Source organism: Scyliorhinus canicula, chromosome 8 (genome assembly GCF_902713615.1).
Source record: "Scyliorhinus canicula chromosome 8, sScyCan1.1, whole genome shotgun sequence".
Lineage (NCBI taxonomy): Eukaryota > Metazoa > Chordata > Chondrichthyes > Carcharhiniformes > Scyliorhinidae > Scyliorhinus > Scyliorhinus canicula.
This window is the reverse complement of record NC_052153.1, coordinates 185,013,812-185,032,052: the sequence shown is the minus strand read 5'-3', so window position 1 is coordinate 185,032,052 and position 18,241 is coordinate 185,013,812. Positions and strand designations below refer to the sequence as shown.

The 18,241-nt window shown below is 43.6% G+C and overlaps 1 protein-coding gene and 1 non-coding gene across 11 annotated transcripts in view; one reads left to right on the top strand and one right to left on the bottom strand.

Moving 5' to 3' along the window:
* clcn3 (chloride channel 3) overlaps positions 1-18,241 on the top strand; it is a 206,171-nt gene that overhangs the window by 97,553 nt on the left and 90,377 nt on the right. The window lies entirely within an intron of this gene.
* Positions 10,576-10,769, bottom strand: LOC119970813. The gene has a single exon (XR_005461681.1). It is a non-coding gene; the product is annotated as a U2 spliceosomal RNA (small nuclear RNA).

Genomic DNA, 18,241 nt, shown 5'->3' with positions numbered 1-18,241 from the left:
GACCTACCCCTCTCAAATCCGTGCTGACTATCCCTAATCAAGCAGTGTCTTTCCAGATGCTCAGAAATCCTATCCCTCAGTACCCTTTCCATTACTTTGCCGACCACTGAAGTAAGACTGATTGGCCTGTAATTCCCAGGGTTATCCCTATTCCCTTTTTTGAACAGGGGCACGACATTCGCCACTCTCCAATCCCCTGGTACCACCCCTGTTGACAGTGAGGACGAAAAGATCATTGCCAACGGCTCTGCAATTTTATTTCTTGCTTCTCATAGAATCCTTGGATATATACCATCAGGCCTGGGGGACTTGTCTATCCTCAAGTTTTTCAAAACGCCCAACACATCTTCCTTCCTAACAAGTATCTCCTCGAGCTTACCAGTCTGTTTCACACTGTCCTCTCCAACAATATGGCCCCTCTCGTTTGTTAATACTGAAGGAAAATACTCGTTCAAGACCTCTCCTATCTCTTCAGACTCAATACACAATCTCCCGCTACTGTCCTTGTTCGGACCTACCCTCGCTCTAGTCATTCTCATATTTCTCACATATGTGTAAAAGGCCTTGGGGTTTTCCATGATCCTACCTGCCAAAGATTTTTCATGCCCTCTCTTAGCTCTCCTAATCCCTTTCTTCAGTTCCCTCCTGGCTATCTTGTATCCCTCCAGCGCACTGTCTGAACCTTGTTTCCTCAGCCTTACATCAGTCGTCTCCTTCCTCTTAACAAGACATTCAGCCTCTCTTGTCAACCATGGTTCCCTCACTCGACCATCTCTTCCCTGCCTGACAGAGACATACATATCAAATACACGCAGTACCTGTTATACTATCTCTAATTAACAATGCCACCCCCCCCCCCCCCCCACCTCTTTTACCATCCTCCCTAATCTTGTTGAAACATCTATAACCAGGGACCTCCAACAACCATTTCTGCCCCTCTTCTATCCAAGTTTCCGTGATGGCCACCACATCGTAGTCCCAAGTACCAATCCATGCCTTAAGTTCACCCACTTTATTCCTGATGCTTCTTGCGTTGAAGTATACACAGTTCAACCCATCTCCTTGCCTGCAACTATTCTCCTTTGTCAGTGTTACCTTCCCCACTGTGTCACTACACACTTTGGCGTCCTGAATATCGGCTTCCTTAGTTGCTGGACTACAAATCCGATTCCCATTCCCCTGCCAAATTAGTTATATGATAGAATATATCATAGAATATATATAAAATCTCTTCTGTATGAGGTTTATTTTTAGACCAAAATGCCGAGTACCGAGGAGGGAACATGTTATCCTAGATTTGATATTATGCAATGAGAAGGGGTTAATTAGTAATCTTATTGTGCGGGGTTCTTTAGGTAACAGCGACCATAACATGATAGAATTCTTCATTAAGGTGGAAAGTGAAGAAGTCCGATCTGAAACTATTGTCCCTCATCTAAAATTCGTAAACTAGGAAGGTATGAGGTACGAGTTGGCGAAGATAGATTGGGAAACTTGATTAAAAGGCATAATGGTGGATGGGCTGTGGTTAATGTTTAAGGAACGAATGTATGCATTGCAACAGTTCTAAATTCCTTTCTGACACAAAAACACAACCAGCGGCTCAACAATTGCCAACGGACGAAATTAAGGCTAATATTAGATCCGAAGAGAAGTTGGATTGGATTGGATTTGTTTATTGTCATGTGTAATGAGGTACAATGAAAAGTATTGTTCTGCATACAGCTCAAACAGATCATTCCCTACATGAAAAGAAAAACATAGGGCAAACATAAAATAAACAATGAAAATAGATAGGCACAAACATCGGGTGAACTTGTATAAAGTTGCTAGAAAAAGTAGTAACCCTGAGAATTGGGAGCAGTTCAGTATGCAACAAAGGAGGGCCAAAGGATTGATTAAGAAGGGACATTAGAGTGCAAAGTAAACTTGTAAGTAACATGAAAGAAGACTATAAAAGCTTCTATTGGCATGTAAAAGATAAAGATTAATGAAGACCCCTTGCAGTCTGAAACGGGAGAATTTATAATAGAAAACAAGAAAATGGGAGAGCAATTAAACAACTATTTTAGTTCGGTCTTCATAGAGGAAGACTCAAATAAATTCCCAGAATGCTCGAGATCCAAGGGTCTGATGAGGAGGATTTGAAGGAAATTAGTATTACTAAAAAAATGATGCTGGAAAAATTGATGGGACTGAAAGTAGATAAATCCCCAGAACCAGATAATCTACATCCCAGAGTAGTAAAGCAGGTGGCCATGGGAATACTGGATGCGTGGTAGTCAACTTCGAGAATTCTGTAGATTCTGGAACAGTCCTTGCAGATTGGAGGGTGGCAAATATAACTCTGTTATTTAAAAAAGGAGAGAGGGACAAAACATGGAATTATAGACCGGTTAGCCTAAAATCAGTAGTAGGGAAATGCTCGAGTCTATTATAAAGGATGTGATTACAGGACATATGGAATATATCAATGGGATTAGATGAAGTTAGCATGGATTTATGAAAGGTAAATCATATTTGACAATCTACCGAAGTTTTTTGAGGATGTGACAAGCAGAGTAGACAAGTGGATGTAGTGTATTTGGATTTTCAGAAAGCTTTTGATAAATAGTTTACTGTGCAAAATTAAAGTGCATGGGATTGGGGGCAATATATTGGCATGGATTGAGAATTGGTTAGCAGACAGGAAACAGATCTTTTTGAATTGCTAACTGGTGACCAGTGGGGCCCTGCAGGAATCAGTGCTTGGGCCCGAGGTATTCACAACATGCATCAATGATTTGGATGAGGAAACCAAAAGTAATATTTCCAAGTTTGCTGATGACACGGAACTTGGAGGGAATATGAGTGGTGAGGAGAAGGTTAAGAAGCTTCAAGATGACTTAGACAAGTTGAGTGAGTGGGCAAATATGTGGCAGGTGAAGTATAACGTGGTAAGTGTTAAGTTCTCCACTGTGGTCGAGAAAACAGAATGGTAGACTATTATTTAAATGGTGACAAATTGGGAAAGCTTGACCTACAAAGGGACCTGGGCGTCATTGTACATCAGTCACTGAAACAATATGGTATGTTTTTTTAAAATAAATTTAGATTACCCAATTATTTTTTCCAATTAAGGGGCAATTTAGTGTGGCCAATCCACCTACTCTGCACATTTTTGGGTTGTGGGGTCGAAACCCACGCAGTTACGGGGAGAATGTGCAAACTCCACACGGACAGTGACCCAGAGCCGGGATCGAACCTGGGACCTCAGCGCCGTGAGGCAGCTGTGCTACCCACTAGGCCACCGTGCTGCCCTACAATATGTTATGTTGACAGTCATAATGGCGTGTTGACCTCAAGAGCTTGCTCAGCAAAAATAAAACCGTGCTAAATAAATAAATTGATATTTTAAAAAAAAGAGCAATAAAGTGCCATGCATCAGAGTTTACCTAAAAAAAACATTTTTGTCTTTTTGCTTAAGAAGCAGAGCTAGAGAGAGAGAAGCAGAGCTAGAGGGATAGACTATAGGCCCCAAGTCCTGGTCACTAGGGAACGGGGACTGGATCGAGCTTAGGCTTTATGGTTAACTAGCACTGACCTCGCATTTGCCTCTGGTGGCATGCACTCCACAGCCAGTATCGACTCAATGGAGGACTGAGAAGTCGGGGAGGGCCAGGGTCACAACATTGACAAGAGGGTGGGAGGGCTCTAGTCAGGAATGGCCAGGGCCTCCTGATCAAAGGAAGAGGTCAGAATTGGCCTTCTGGGGATAAACTAAATGTAGAGGTGAGGCACAGGCCGTTTTACCTCAGCTTGCGCTCCAGCAACCGCCAGCCAGGTTTAAAGAAAGAAGGAAACACTCGACAATGCCCACTGGAAACAGAAGAGTCCACGAGTGAAGAAAGAAAAGAGGGACTGGGAAATACGACATCTAGCAACCCTATCTACCATGGGGGCAAGATCTTTAACTAAATTGGCAAATACATCAAATTATAAAATGTAGGTGATTGGCTGAGTTTTAAGACAGCAATACTGTTTCTCGGTTCTAATAATGGAATAATGGTAACTGCAAAAGGCCTGTATTTTAGTTTTAATTGTTTATAATTTCTCCATCCAGTCATCCTTTGCACGTTTGCAGAAATGGGACCATTGAAGCAGTGAAGTGACTTTGGATATAGTGGCAAGAAGCATGACTTGATTAACAGTCAGTTATTGATTGATTAAACCAGAGTAATATTTAGATATCTTAATGGAAAGCCACAGTGAAATTTGTAATGCAGTGCTTTGAAGGGGAAAGCAGCTGTCACCGATAAATGATTTTTGATCAAGTCACTTGCTGACCATATGCTCTCTCAATGGCTATGCAAAGTTGTGCATGGTTCATTTATACAGACCAAAATACCCTGGAATCAATTCTTGTTTTGTGCTGTTTTAATTTACTTCAAGCTGGACACAATAGGAGATATCACAATTAATCTCTATCCCCAGTAGCTAGGGAGTAAACAAACAGCTGGGATTCCTCTTCCATTCCTGTCCTGTGATCATACCTCTGCTGGACACCAGGTAAGTTTCGGTTTCGTTATGATTCCTCCTTTGGTTGAATATCCCAGTGTCCCCATGTGAAGAATGCAGACTTGGGCACAATCAAGGGCACTTCATATCTTTGTAACTTTGGCTTATTTTACTCTGGCTTATTATCTTTAGGAGAAAAGGATGGCGAAAAGATGACTAAAGGAAAATATGTATTGGACAGAAATTTGTCAGTGGTGCGCTGTTAATGAAGCAGAACTGAAAGTGTGCACAAATCCACTCTCTTGCATTTTCTTGTTTCCCTCGCAATTACAATTAAAATGTAAAGTGTCAGTGGCGCACACACAGGAGACACGTGTGATCACGTGGCATGCGCAGGAGACACTTGTGACCATGTGGCATGCACAGGAGACACATGTGATCATGTGGTGGGGAAGCCTTTCAGCCGTGAAACCTGCTGAGAGCTGATAATGCAGTCATTGCGGGTGGGCTATGAAAGAGCCTCCAGGGCAAACAAGGAGGCCCTACATTATGACCAAAACTTTCATGCCCAAATCCATTTTCATTAACATAAGTCTTCTGAAAGCACAAAGGTCGCATGGGTTTTTTTTTCAAATTTAAATTTCACTTGCAAATAATTTGCATTATGTAGGCTTCGCTTGATTCATGTGTGGATCATTGTTATTTGTTGAAACTTTGAGGGCAAAAGACTGGCACGCCTGATGGTTGGCACGCACTGATGGTTCCAGGGAGTTGAGGACATTTTTGTCATTTTTTCTTATTGAATGTTCATGTCAGTGTCCAGTGTGTAATCCCCACTCTGTAGAACAGACTTGAACTTGCAGGCTCGGTTGACCCTCCCTTCTATGCATGGTAAAAGACATTGTCTCAGATCACGCTCAGCAAGGATAATTGAAATGTTGGGAGTGGAGTTTTAAACCCTGTCAAGATTCTGCCAGCCAGCGTCCAAAGATGAACCCACATGTGGTCAGCACTGACACTCCCCTTTTTTGACCCCTCATTTTCTTACCTTTGACTTATTGATCCCACAATCCCCCCACCATGCCAGGCTCTTCTGTCTTTTACTCCTCAATGCCCCGACCCCACCCTCGGACCCCTCTTCCACTCCACCATCCTCCATGCAAGCTGCTATTCTCCTAACCCCCTCCCCTGTGCTGTAGAGTTAAAGAAGGAAAGCCACTGGCCTCTGACATAACTGCACAAAGTCCTGCAAGCCTTCATGCAGCAGCATCTCAAACCACGTCTGCTCTGCTCTCTATCGTTGCAGTTTTTGGTTCCTACTATATTGCGCAAACTGATCATTCCTCCTTGTATTTTTCGACTTTGTGGCTTATCTTTTACTCCTTTGTTTGATGCCGTATATTTTACTTCTAACTCCCTTGCCATCTGTTTTCACATTCTCATTTTCCTTTTTCCATACCAGTTTTCTCTGCAGTTTTATCCCAGTGCTATTTGTCTTCCAACTTGGCACCCCCCCCCCCCCCCCCCCCCCCCATTTTCTCCCAAAACACTGACTTTGGCCATAGCTGAATGGCTCGTGCTTGCTGGGGTGCTCATCACTTTCTTGTTTCAGTTTGTGATTTCAGATAATCCCTTTTCGCAGAATCTCTCCGTACAGAAGGGAGCCTTTTCTCCCAGAAGTGTCAAAGAGGAATAAAAGAGTGAAAGAAAGGACATGCTAGTGCAGTTTTTTTCATCTTTTTCATGGGAGGGTGGCCGATCTTCGGGGCCTACTCCAATCGACCTTTGTGACACACGCCACGTTCGCGTACTGTTAACTCCAAAAGGGGAGCCTGCTTGGTCCTCACGATCTCACTTGAATCAGGTTCAAAGGAGGAGAGGGCAATGCACATCTCGGGTGGAGACTTCAGCCAGTTCCTTTGTGCCGTCTTCATCTTTATGAAAATGGAAAATCCAACCTCTCACATGTAGGTCGTTGTGAAGGGCAATTGCAACAAAAGCTTTTTTTTTAACTCAGGACTGAATACTCCTGGGAGATGCTACACCAGAATGCTAACAGCCCCATGGGCTTTTGGCATGTTTTTAATGTGGTATTGCAGCTCAGCTACAGCAGCATAGTCTTTTAATTTGGAGTCAGCTCCAAATCAATAACTGACTATAGGGTCTCAATCTCGCAAGGAATCTTTCACCCATCACTTCTTTTTCAGAATCTGGAACTTCTCTCATTTGCCAGTACTTTCCTGTATTTAACACACGTGAACTTTACATCCTTATTTGCATTGGTATAATTGACAAAATCATACCTCAAGAAATCATCTTTATACTGCTTTGTTCCCGAGTTAAGTTTTTTCTTTGGAGGCTGCTACCCAGAGGCCCTGGAGCTCTCTACAGATATAACACGAGCACTGCTCTGTCCTGACCTGGACTCTCCTGATAAGCTCTCTGCAGAAGATTCTGTTGTGATATCCTGCCCAATAGGTAAAGTGTCTATTTTAGTCTCTGGCTTCGTGATTTGGCACCACAAAAACTACCTGGAGGATACCTGACATCAAGTGTGCACGCAGGATGCATGACCTGCTCTCTGCTGCCGCTTCTGGCCGGAAGACTCCACACAGTCTCATTTATTTCCATTTTAAAAGGCAGTAACGGCCGCTATTCTTCATGCAAAAGCCAGTAGCGGCTGTTGGCCGCTTCTCCCGTGTTTGCGGCCACCGTGGGAATGAGGCGACCAATCGCTCCACAGTTCTCTGACACCCGCCCGCGACCTATCCGCACTTTGAAAAACCCTGTGCTAGTGCGTAGGAAGAGGAGTGCATGGGAACATGTGGCAGAGAGTGGAGACATGAGCACCACCATGGGAGATTTCTTTTGGTATCTTCCAAAAATCAATCCTAATCCAGTTCTTCTGAAGTGGCCTCAGTAGAATTTGATTTGAGACAAACATTGGCTGGGAACAGATTAGTGACACCAGTCGGTACGTTATTTCTCTGTCTGCTGCATTAGAAAATCCAATTTAATTATCTACATAACATCATTATAGAGCACTGTTTCTTGCGATACATTATTGTGTGCACACTATCACCGTAACGGCTAAATTACTTCCAAGAAACAGGCCCGTAACTACCATTTCATGGCAATCAGGGAGGGACAATAAATATAGTCATGCCATGACTCTGCACTTCTGAGAAGCAATAAAAAGAATAAGATGGCAAATTTGTTCACAAAAATTCTGTTGAAGCCATTATGAGTTTAATCATTCACTACTTAGTACACTGCAGAAAACCATGGAATTGTTTCAGAATTCAAAACAGTAAAACCTAGAATAAGGTCAACAATAGTTCCTCATTCTTATTGAGCAATAAAACCATGTCATTGCAATTGTTGTGCTGTAATACTATCCAATTCCAGCAATCTCGTGCTCAGATCCCGAGAGGCTGTTTGTTCTTTGCACCTTATTTCTCTTGCTCTGTTTGATAGAGTGGTACTATGAAAGCTTTTTTAAAACGCAAATACTAAGCACATTTTCTTTGATTAGAATTTCTGCCTCGCCTTCCTTTCTCCGTTTGCTTGCATGCCCACTACAAGGTAAACATGAGAAAATCCTACATTAGGTTGACCGTGCTCTATTTTGTAACTGCGGCGGCATTGTGGCTAGTTCAGTTCAGCTTCTGAGTGCTCATGGCTCTCAAAATATTCATTCTGGGAGTTTGGGGATGGTGCTGCTACTGCAAGTCTTGTGGAAACGACTGGGCTTTCCATGCAGAGATGATCATTAATTGGCACTTTGACGCCACTGCGCGATTTAACGGACAAATGTCATTCTAAGCGTGATTAACGGGTGTTTCTCGATGGTTGAGTTGGCGAGATCATGGTCTGCATTTAACGGCACAAAGTGCTGGAAATGAGCCCCCATGAGCTACTTGCCATTAATGGCTGTCTAGACGTCTGATTCGCCAGACTCGCACCTCAGTAGCTCGCTGCTAACAAGGGAGAGCTGCTTTTAAATGCCCCTTCACCACTCAGACCAGTCAACACACGAGCATAGCAGCGCGCAGACCTGCTCCTCGCTTTCGCGATGCCGACCTGGCCAGGCTGTGGACGCAAGACAGGACAACCTGTTCCCCAGAGGAGTTTGGAGGGCTAGCCGCAAGGCCACCAATGTCGCCTGAGAGGCAATGGCCAGAGGCTGTCGGTTCGGGCAGCATGACCATGACCACTGTACAATGTAGGAAGAAGACTAATAACCTCCACTGAGCTGCAAGGGTAAGTTACCAGCTCTCTCCTGGCATCAGTTCCGCCTGCCACCGGCTCCCCTCAAAGTCAATGGCTGACACCTCACACCGTCTCCACATCCGATCTTCATGCTTGTCGTTCCCCAGCGCAACTCCTTCATATCCAGGCACGGTGCCAGACATGCCATCTGCCATAGGCCCCCTCCCCTGTTCCATCGAGCGTGCAGCTCACAATGCCCTCTCTTTGATCCCGCAGGAAAAGATAGCCCAACTGCCCCTCCATTCCATGGAGTCCCCCTGGGTCCAATGGACATTGTCGAGGAGGAGGAAGCGCTGGAGGTCAACTCAGAGCTTGCCCCCCCACTCCCCTGCTGACACCAGCGCATCTCAAGGGCTGCAGGCTGAATAGGGTGGCACGGCACTGCCAGTGACACCAGTTAGCCGATTGGGGCCCTCCGGCTCTAGGCCCTTCAGAGGCTGTCTGCCAAGGGCATCAAAGGCCACAGGGTGTGGAAAGCAGCAGGCTGTCTCCACCTCTGATGCGCATCCTGGGGACACACCTAGACATAGCAGAAGACCATGGAAGATCAAGAAGATTGAGGATTGCTGAGTGGGCAGTGTGGGGGAAGAGGGGGGGGGGGATCACTATCTGTAGCTAGGGAAAATGGAAATGTCAAGTATTCACCTGATACATGTGAAGCATCTGTCACTTTAATCCTCACAGCAGGCCTGTCTGCACCCCCACCTCCTGTTCCCCCCGGGCACAGTGGTCCAAGATTAAACACTCCCAATGTAGACCCCATTCAGAGGATGGGTGTGTGTGTTGTCAGCAAAATGACAGGAGACAGACTTTGGCATAAACTGAGGAGAATCAGAGCTTTCCTTACAGCGATTTATCATCACTCTTACCTTGTATATTCACCCACTGACTGTGCTGACACAGGACCACCACCTTGGAGTGATGTTACACAGTCCCTGGAGGTGGGAGAATCGTGGAATTGGGGCAACGTGGTGGTTAAATTGCACCCACCGTAAGTGCTACTTGTCACCCCAAGCCTGGCTGTTATCCAAGACTTGCTGCAGACTGGAATGGGCTGCTTCATGATGAAAACAGTAGTGAATTGAGTTGAAAACTGCGGAATCACAATCGAACAATTGGACCAGGCTGAATGGCTTACTGTTTGTGGAATTCACAGTGCAGAAGGAGGCCACCCGGCGCATCGGGCCCACACCGGCCCTTGAAAGAGCACCCCACATAAGCCCACGCCTCCACCCCATCCCTGTAACCCGGTAACCCCACCTAACCGTTGGACACTAAGGGGCAATTCAGCATGGCCAATCCACCTAACCTGCGCATCTGGACTGTGATGCCTAAAGCCAATTACAGAAGTATGAGGGGAGAGCTGGCCAAGGTTGACTGGGTCGATGGACTAAAAGATATGGCAATAAATGGACAATGGGAAACGGCTAGAAAAGCAATTCAAATTTTTTGCCAAAAATATGTTCCATTAAAACACGAAAGCTCATTAGGAAGTATCCATCTGTAGTTTACTAAGGAAATTAAGGATTGTATTAGATTAATAGGAGTGGCTTGTAATTTGACAACAAATAAGTCTGAGTATTGGGATTGTTTTCAAGACCAGTGAAGGGCCACCAAAACGTTTATGAATAGGGGAAATAGAAGCTAGGTTGCAAAGAAATAAAGAGGTTAAATGGATGGCCAGCAAAGTGAGAAATGGAGTGAAATGTGAGGTTTGTCACTTTGTTTGTAAGAACAGAAAAGGAGAATATTTTCCAAAAGACATGCAACTTGTAAATGTTGATGTTCAGAGAAATTTTTTTAAATTACTGTTTCTGAGTTACACAGCCAGGGCTCAGAGTGTGGACAGGGGGGAACCCCTAATCCAGCTCCTTGTCTGCTCCAAAAACCAATTCAAATTGAATCCAATTCATGGTCCCCACAAGAGAGACATACCAAATCTGAGCCAAAAGGCTGAGCAGATACTACACTTGATCTTAGCCAAAAGGCCGAGAAGCAATGATGTTCAGAGAAACTTGGATGTACTTGTACAAGGAACTTATAAAGTTAACCTGCAAGTCCAGCAAGCAATTAGGAAAGCAAATGGGTATTGACCTTTATTGCAAGGGGAATGGAGCACAGGAAATATTGAGTCTTGTGAAAATTGCAAGGGTTATGCATAGGAACACACAAATTAGAACTGGTAGGGATAAAGCGTTATCCCTCATTTGGCCCCTCGAGCCTGATTTGAAAGATCATGCATGGGTTATCTGATTGTGGCCTCAATTCCACTCTCCTGTCTGCATTTGATCAGAAGAAATAGGAGCAGGAATAGGTGATTCAGTCCATCACGCCATAGAGCTTAACTCTACTTTCCTGCCGCCCCCAATTAAGCCTCAAGTCCCTTGTAGATCAAGAATCGGTCAAGCTCCATCTAGGGTATATTCAACGACCAAGCCTCCACTGTTCTCTGTAGAAGAGAATTGCATATTCTAACAACCCTCTGACAGAAAAAGCTTTCCTCCTCATTGCTACCTTAATTTTTTACACTTTGCCTATGAGTTCCAGATGACCCAACGAGGGTAAACATCCTCTCAGCGACTATCTTGCCAGCCCCCTCAGGTCTTTATGTTTCAATAAGATCATCTCTCATTCTTCCAACATTCAATGAGTACAGGCCCAATCTGCTCAACCAAATTAGCCTTCTCTGAACTGCTTCCAATACAAATATATACCTCCTTAAGTAAGGAGACCAACAGGGCAGCACGGTGGCACAGTGGTTAGCATTGCTGCCTCAAAGCACTGAGGTCCCAGGTTCGATCCTGACTCTGGGTCACTGACCGTGTGCGCTAAATTGCCCTACGTTGGGAAAAATGAATTGGGTACTCTAAATTTATTTTTTTTAAAGTGAGACCAAAACTGTACACCGTATTCTAAGTGTGATCTCATCGATGTGATGTGCGATTAACAAGACTTTCAATGAGAACGATCAAGCTCTATTGGATAATCTTAACATTTACGCAATACAGCCCACAGTTACAGAAGAAATTTGTGGAAGTTGTGGCGCATTACAGGAAGGCCTGTGAAAATGACACAAAGAAACTTTGATTCTTTACTAGTCATTTATGACACAATAGGAAACCTTTCAAATTCTTGCCCGCTCACTGTGGAGCAATCCAGTCAGTCCCATTTTCCTGTTTGGCCCATGTACCCTGTAAATTTATTTCCTTCAGCTTCCTTTTGAAATCATTGATTGTCTTCACTTCCACTCTTCCTATGAAAGAAGTCTTGCAACATGAGGTTAAAGTCCAACAGGTAGAGTCAGGCTTTCCTGATGAAGGAGCTACGCTCCGAAAGCTCGTAATTCCAAATAAACCTGTTGGACTTTAACCTGGTTTTGTAAGACTTCTTACTGTGCCCACCCCAGTCCAATGCTGGCATCTCCACATCATTACTATTTCCATGGGCAGTGAGGTCCATGTCATTCCCAATCACTGGTAGGGATAAAGCGTTACCCCTCATTTTCACCCCTGCATCTCTTGCCCAAAATCTTCACTCTCTGTCCCCGTGTGCAGTCAGCTAATCAGAAGAATGTTTCATTTTCTTCCTTATCTAAAGCTGCCATGTTATTCTACACCTCTGACAAATATCCCCGTAATCTCTTTTGCTCCAAGGAAAAGAACTCCAGCAATTCCAACCTAATCTTGTAACCAAAATCCCCCATCCCTGCACCCTTGTGCACCCTCTCAAAGACCCTCTCACACCTTTCCTGAATGTGGTGAGCAGAACCGGACACAATACTTTGGGCCGGGGTTTAGAGAACCCCAAAGTGTATCATGGAGTTCACCTGACCCACAACTTTTAATAGATTGTGGTTCTGGGGAGCACGCGGTCCACTCTACAGTAATGGTGCAAACAGAGCTTCACAGTACTTTTAAATTCAAACAATGTTTATTCTATGAACTCAAGTTAACCTTTTTAAAACATACAGTGAACATCTTAGCAACCATCAATTCAAATACAACCCCCAAAGAATACAACACTAAGTAATCCTTAATAACTTCCCAAACAACATCCAGAAGACAAAAGAAACACCTTTTAACAGAAGCACATTAGGTTTGCATTCACTACTGAGAACATTTATAATTCTGAATTCACCAAATGATTAAAAGATAGTCTTCTCATGGCAGAGAGACCAACAGTACACCTGCTCTGTCTGGCTTCAGCTCCAACATTGAAAACGAAACTAAAACACACCCTGCAGCAAATAGCCTAAAAGGAAAGTAAAAAGCTGACAGACAGCCCAGCTCCATCCACTCTCTGACGTCACTGCAGTAATAAACACCCATTTTTTAAAAGGTACTCTCACTACATATATTTATATACACACCGATTTATAAACACCTATTTCTTAAAGGTACTCTCACATGACAATACTCCCAACTGTAGTCTAACCAGAGCTTTATGTAGGCTTGGCATAGCTTCCATGCTTTTGTACTCAATGCTGCTATGTGAACTCCAAGATCCCATATCCCTTGCTAAACACACACTCACTATATGCTGTCACCTTCAAAGAGCGATTCACAGGCACCCCCTCGTCCATCTATTCCTGAACACACTTTAGAATTGGGCCATTAAGTCTGGATTGCCTCCTTTCTGCCAAAATATATCACCTGTATCAAATTAAAATTTGGTGTGGCAGTATTTTGTATCCATAGGTGGAGAGGAGATTGTGCAACACAAACAAGATGATTAAAGTCACCATAATCGCAGATGACCCTAGGCTGCTTTCCCCAAGGAGAGCTGACTGGTGGCGATTTAATCTGAGAGTCACCACGCCTCCGGCAAGGGGCAAGGTTGAGAAGGCAGGGCCTTCATGAATCATAGAAATCATAGAAGCCATAGAATTTATAGTGCAGAAGGAGGCCCTTCGGCCCATCGAGTCTTCACTGGTCCTTGGAAAGAGCACCCTACTTAAGCCCACAACTCCACCCTATCCCCGTAACCCCACCTAATCTTTTTGGACACTATGGGCAATTTAGCATGGCCAATGCACCTAACCTGCACATCTTTGGAATAACCTCAGCCGGTATGGGAATTGAACCCGCGCTGTTGGCCTCGCTCTGCATCATAAACCAGCTGTCCAGCCAACTGAGCAAAACAACATGATTATTGTATTGTTAGTGGGTCACAGTGAAAATTGACCTGGCCAGGTTTATTTTCCAGCAGGAAAATGGAATGTGCATCACTGACATTGAATCATTAATTTATTCTTTCATGGGATGGGGGTGTTGCATACTAGGCCTTTGAACTGAGCACTTGCTGGGCCATTCCAGAGGGCAGTCCAGAGTTAACATTGCTGTGGGTCTGGAGTCATATATAAGCCGTTCTAGGCAAGGATGGCAGATTTCCTAGAGGACATTAGTGAACCAGATGAGTATTTTTATGACAATCTGGTAGTTTCACAGTCACATGGCTGATTTTTAATTGCAGACTTCTTGAATTAACTAAATTTAAATTCTCCAGCAACTATGATGAGATTTGAACCTGTTCCCCAAAGACATGAGCAGCTCTTGCAGCACCTGTGGGGAGAGAAATAGAGTCAACATTTTGAGTCTGTAGGATTTCTTCAGAGCTGCCAGACCTGCTGTGTTTTTCCAGCCTCTTCTGTTTTCACTGAGGATTTCCAGCATCTGTAGTATTTGCTTTTATTTACGCCAAGGCATTAGCTCTGGTCTCTCAATCACTAGTCCAATGACATTACCAGCAGGCTCTGGTCTCCCAGTATGATGGTGGGATGGGAGGGGTTCTGCTGGCATTGGAGATTAGTTTTGTAATGGAAGAGAAGGGGAGCTGAACAGGTTAGTGGGTAAAACCCACTATTTTTCCTTTGTGATCTGGACAAGGCAGAAAATGAAAAACAAGGTAGCTGTAATTTGTAATGTGAAGGGTTGTGTTACCCTGTCACAGACACCAATATAACATGCTGTAATGATATCAATTTTCTTCAATTTTTACCATCGCTCTTATATGGATTACAGGGATTTCAGCAAAGCCTTTGACAAGATCCCACCCACATGGGAGACTTTTAAAGAAGGCAAACACACATGGGATACAGGGTAACTTGATAAGGTGGATTCAAAATTGGCTTATCTGTAGATGACAGGTGGCTGCTTTAGTAACTGGAAGCCAGTGTCTAGTGGTGTACCACAGGGATCTGTGCTGGGTCCCCTATTATTTATCATTTATATAAATGACATAGATAACTATGTCGGGGGTTGGATCAATAAATTTGCGGGTGACACAAAGATTGGCCGGGTGGTTAACAGTGAGATTGAGTGTCTCGGGTTACAGGAAGATATAGATGGGCTGATCAAATGGGAGAAAAGTGGCAGATGGAATTTAACACTGAAAAGTGTGAGGTGATGCACTTTAGAAGGAGTAATTTGACAAGGAATCAATAAATGGCCTGGCGCTGGGAAGTTCTGAGGAACAAAGAGCCCGCAGCGTGATTGTCCATAGATCTCTGAAGGCAGAATGGCAGGTTAATAGGGTGGTGAAAAAGGCATATGGGACACTTGCCTTTATCAATCGAGGCATAGATTACAAAAGCAGGGAGGTCATGTTGGAGTTGTATAGAACTTTGGTGAAGCCACAGCCACAGCTGCAGTGCTGTGTACAACTCTGGTCGGCACATTATGAGAAGGATGTGATTGCACTAGAGTGGGTGCAGAGGCGATTTACCAGGATGTTGCCTCGGATGGCACATTTAAATTATGAAGAGAGGCTGGATAGGCTTGGGTTGTTTCGCTGGAGCAGAGAAGACTGAGGGGTGTCCGGATCATGGTGCACACGATTATGAAGGGCATAGACAGAGTGGATAGGGAGCAGCTGTTCCCCTTAGTTGAAGTTACAAGGGGACACAAGTTCAAGGTAAGAGTGAAGAGATTAAAGGGGATTTGAGGAAAAACATTTTTACCCTGAGGGTGGTGACGGTCTAGAACACACTGCTTGCGAGAGTGGTAGAGGCAGTTTGCAAGAACCTGGATCAGTACTTGGCACTTCATAATATTCAAGGCTATGGGCCATTGATGGCAAATGGGATTAGGTAGGCAGGTCAGATGTCTTTCATGCGTTGGTGCAGACTCGATGGGCCGAAGTGCCTCTTCTGAACTGTATTATTCTGTGATTCTCTTTTTCTTTAGATATTCTTTGCTGCGGTTGATTATGATCCTTCAGAGGACTGATCTTGTATGTCATCACAGTGGTTCAGTTGAAGAGAGTATGGAGAAAGATAATAATGGAGGAAGGCAATTCCTTAAGATCACAAAATTCAGTTTGTCCCTTCCATCTTTTCCTCACAGCACACCTTTTCTTGACGTACATTCTCATGCAATAATTAATTGGAACCATGGCATTGCTCCATGTAAATCTGGCACCAAGGATAATCTTCTCATCTAGTTTAATCTGTGGCTCTGAATGCTTAAATTTAATACATAGTTTCCAGTTCTAACAATGCTGGGTTTATCTGGATGCAAACAGCAGATAACGCAGACTTGGCTTCCCACTGGCTGGAGGTCTTAATCAATTAACAATTATATGGATTTTTGATTTTGCCTCCTTTCTATCTTTATTGCTGCCTTAAAGCCTCTGTGCTGGTACAAATATTGCTCTGGAGAAGGTTATATTTTGTTGTGGTGATTTCAGGATATACTTTTGATGAGTGTATGCTTTTATAATTTGGTTTGAAGTCTGCAGCAAGATTCCCGACGGCAAGCACACACCTCATCAGCAATGCTTAATCGGAATTCTGTTTCCATGGTGAAAAGGTGGAACAGTTCCAGCAAAGCTGTTTAACAGTATTCTTTCACATTTGCTAATCAGTATTGCTGTAAACTCGATTAGCTCCGCTTTTGTCAGTAAGGAAGGTGTCAAGTTTCTAACAAAATGTAAAGCTGGCTTTGAAAAGAGTGCATTTTAAATCAAGTATGTTTAAATTATTACAAAAGTAAAATACAATGTATATTTTGTAAACTTGCAAGCATATTTGTCATCGAGCAGGATTTCAGACCATGAGAATGCAGTTGTAGGTAATAGATTATTTTATGCTGCGCAGCTTTTGTTATTGTCTAAAGTAGTCACATTAATGGATTATATTTTTAAAATGATCAAAAATCATATTTTGCATGAAATGTTTTAAAAGCCTTAGCTTTGGCTGAATTTATTCTTTGTTTTCTTCGGTAAATTCCACGTTCAGTCATGCTCATGATGTGTTTTACACCTGTGTTCTAACAGCTTCAGGCCCATTTGCTTGGATGTTTCTCCATACTCTGTTGCAGATTACATTATAATACATACAAAGCAATTAATAAAGCATTGCAGCAAAGCCAATAACAATTTGCCTTTATATAGCACTGTCAATGCAGAAAAATGCCGCAAGGTGCTTCACGAAAGTGCGATTGGACAAAAAAGGATGCTGAGTAAAAGGATAATATATTGAGACAGATGAATGCTGATTTTTACTCCTTGCCTAAAAGGATTGAGAGAGGTGGAGGCGTTTAGAGAGGAAACCTCAGAGCGTATAATTAATTGACTGAAGTCACAGTTGCTACTGTTGGAGTAAAGTGATTGGTAGATGACCAAGTGACCAGAATCAGAGAAATGTATCAGAATGTTTTACGATTGAAGGAGGTGGCTTGGAAAAGCATGGACGAGGTCATGAAGGGGTTTAAACATGAGGATGAAATTTCAAAATTTGAGACTTTGAATGAACTGGGAATAGATGTAGGTGAGCATGCGCTGTTAATGAATGGAACCTGGTGGGAGCAACACGCAGAGTTTTGAATCAGCTGTCTTTTATGGAGGGTGGAAAATGGGAGGCCTGGGTTGTCAGGTGAATATTGGAGGAGGGAGGTCCTTTTAACAAAGGTAAAGGTAAGGATATTTGGAGAAAATGTGTTGAGGCACGGAATGTTGTGGAAAGAAGTCCCGCATATCTGGCCCAAGCCTCTGACATTGATATCAGTAAGAAGACATTTGCAGAGGGCCCAAGGCAGTGGAAATCAACCCATCAGACGTTTAAATTTCCTGGGAGATTTCAGCACGTGTGAGTGTCCTGGCGCACATCTGCCTAGTTAGTTCCAATCTTCAGTGATCTGAATACCGAAAGATTTGGACCATGGTTCTCCAGGACATGAAAAGTGTTGTTGAGTTCTCACATGACACAGGATGTGCACTCCATAGGAAATTAAATGAAAAAAATGAAAATCGCTTATTGTCACGAGTAGGCTTCAATGAAGTTACTGTGAAAAGCCCATAGTCGCCACATTCCGGTGTCTGTTCAGGGAGGCTGGTACGGGAATTGAACTGTGCTGCTGGCCTGCCTTGGTCTGCGTTCAAAGCCAGCGATTTAGCCCAGTGTGCTAAACCAAGACTGATGCATCCTGTCGTTAGACTAACTAAACTCAAGTCTTTTGTTTTTTTTAAAGCAGAA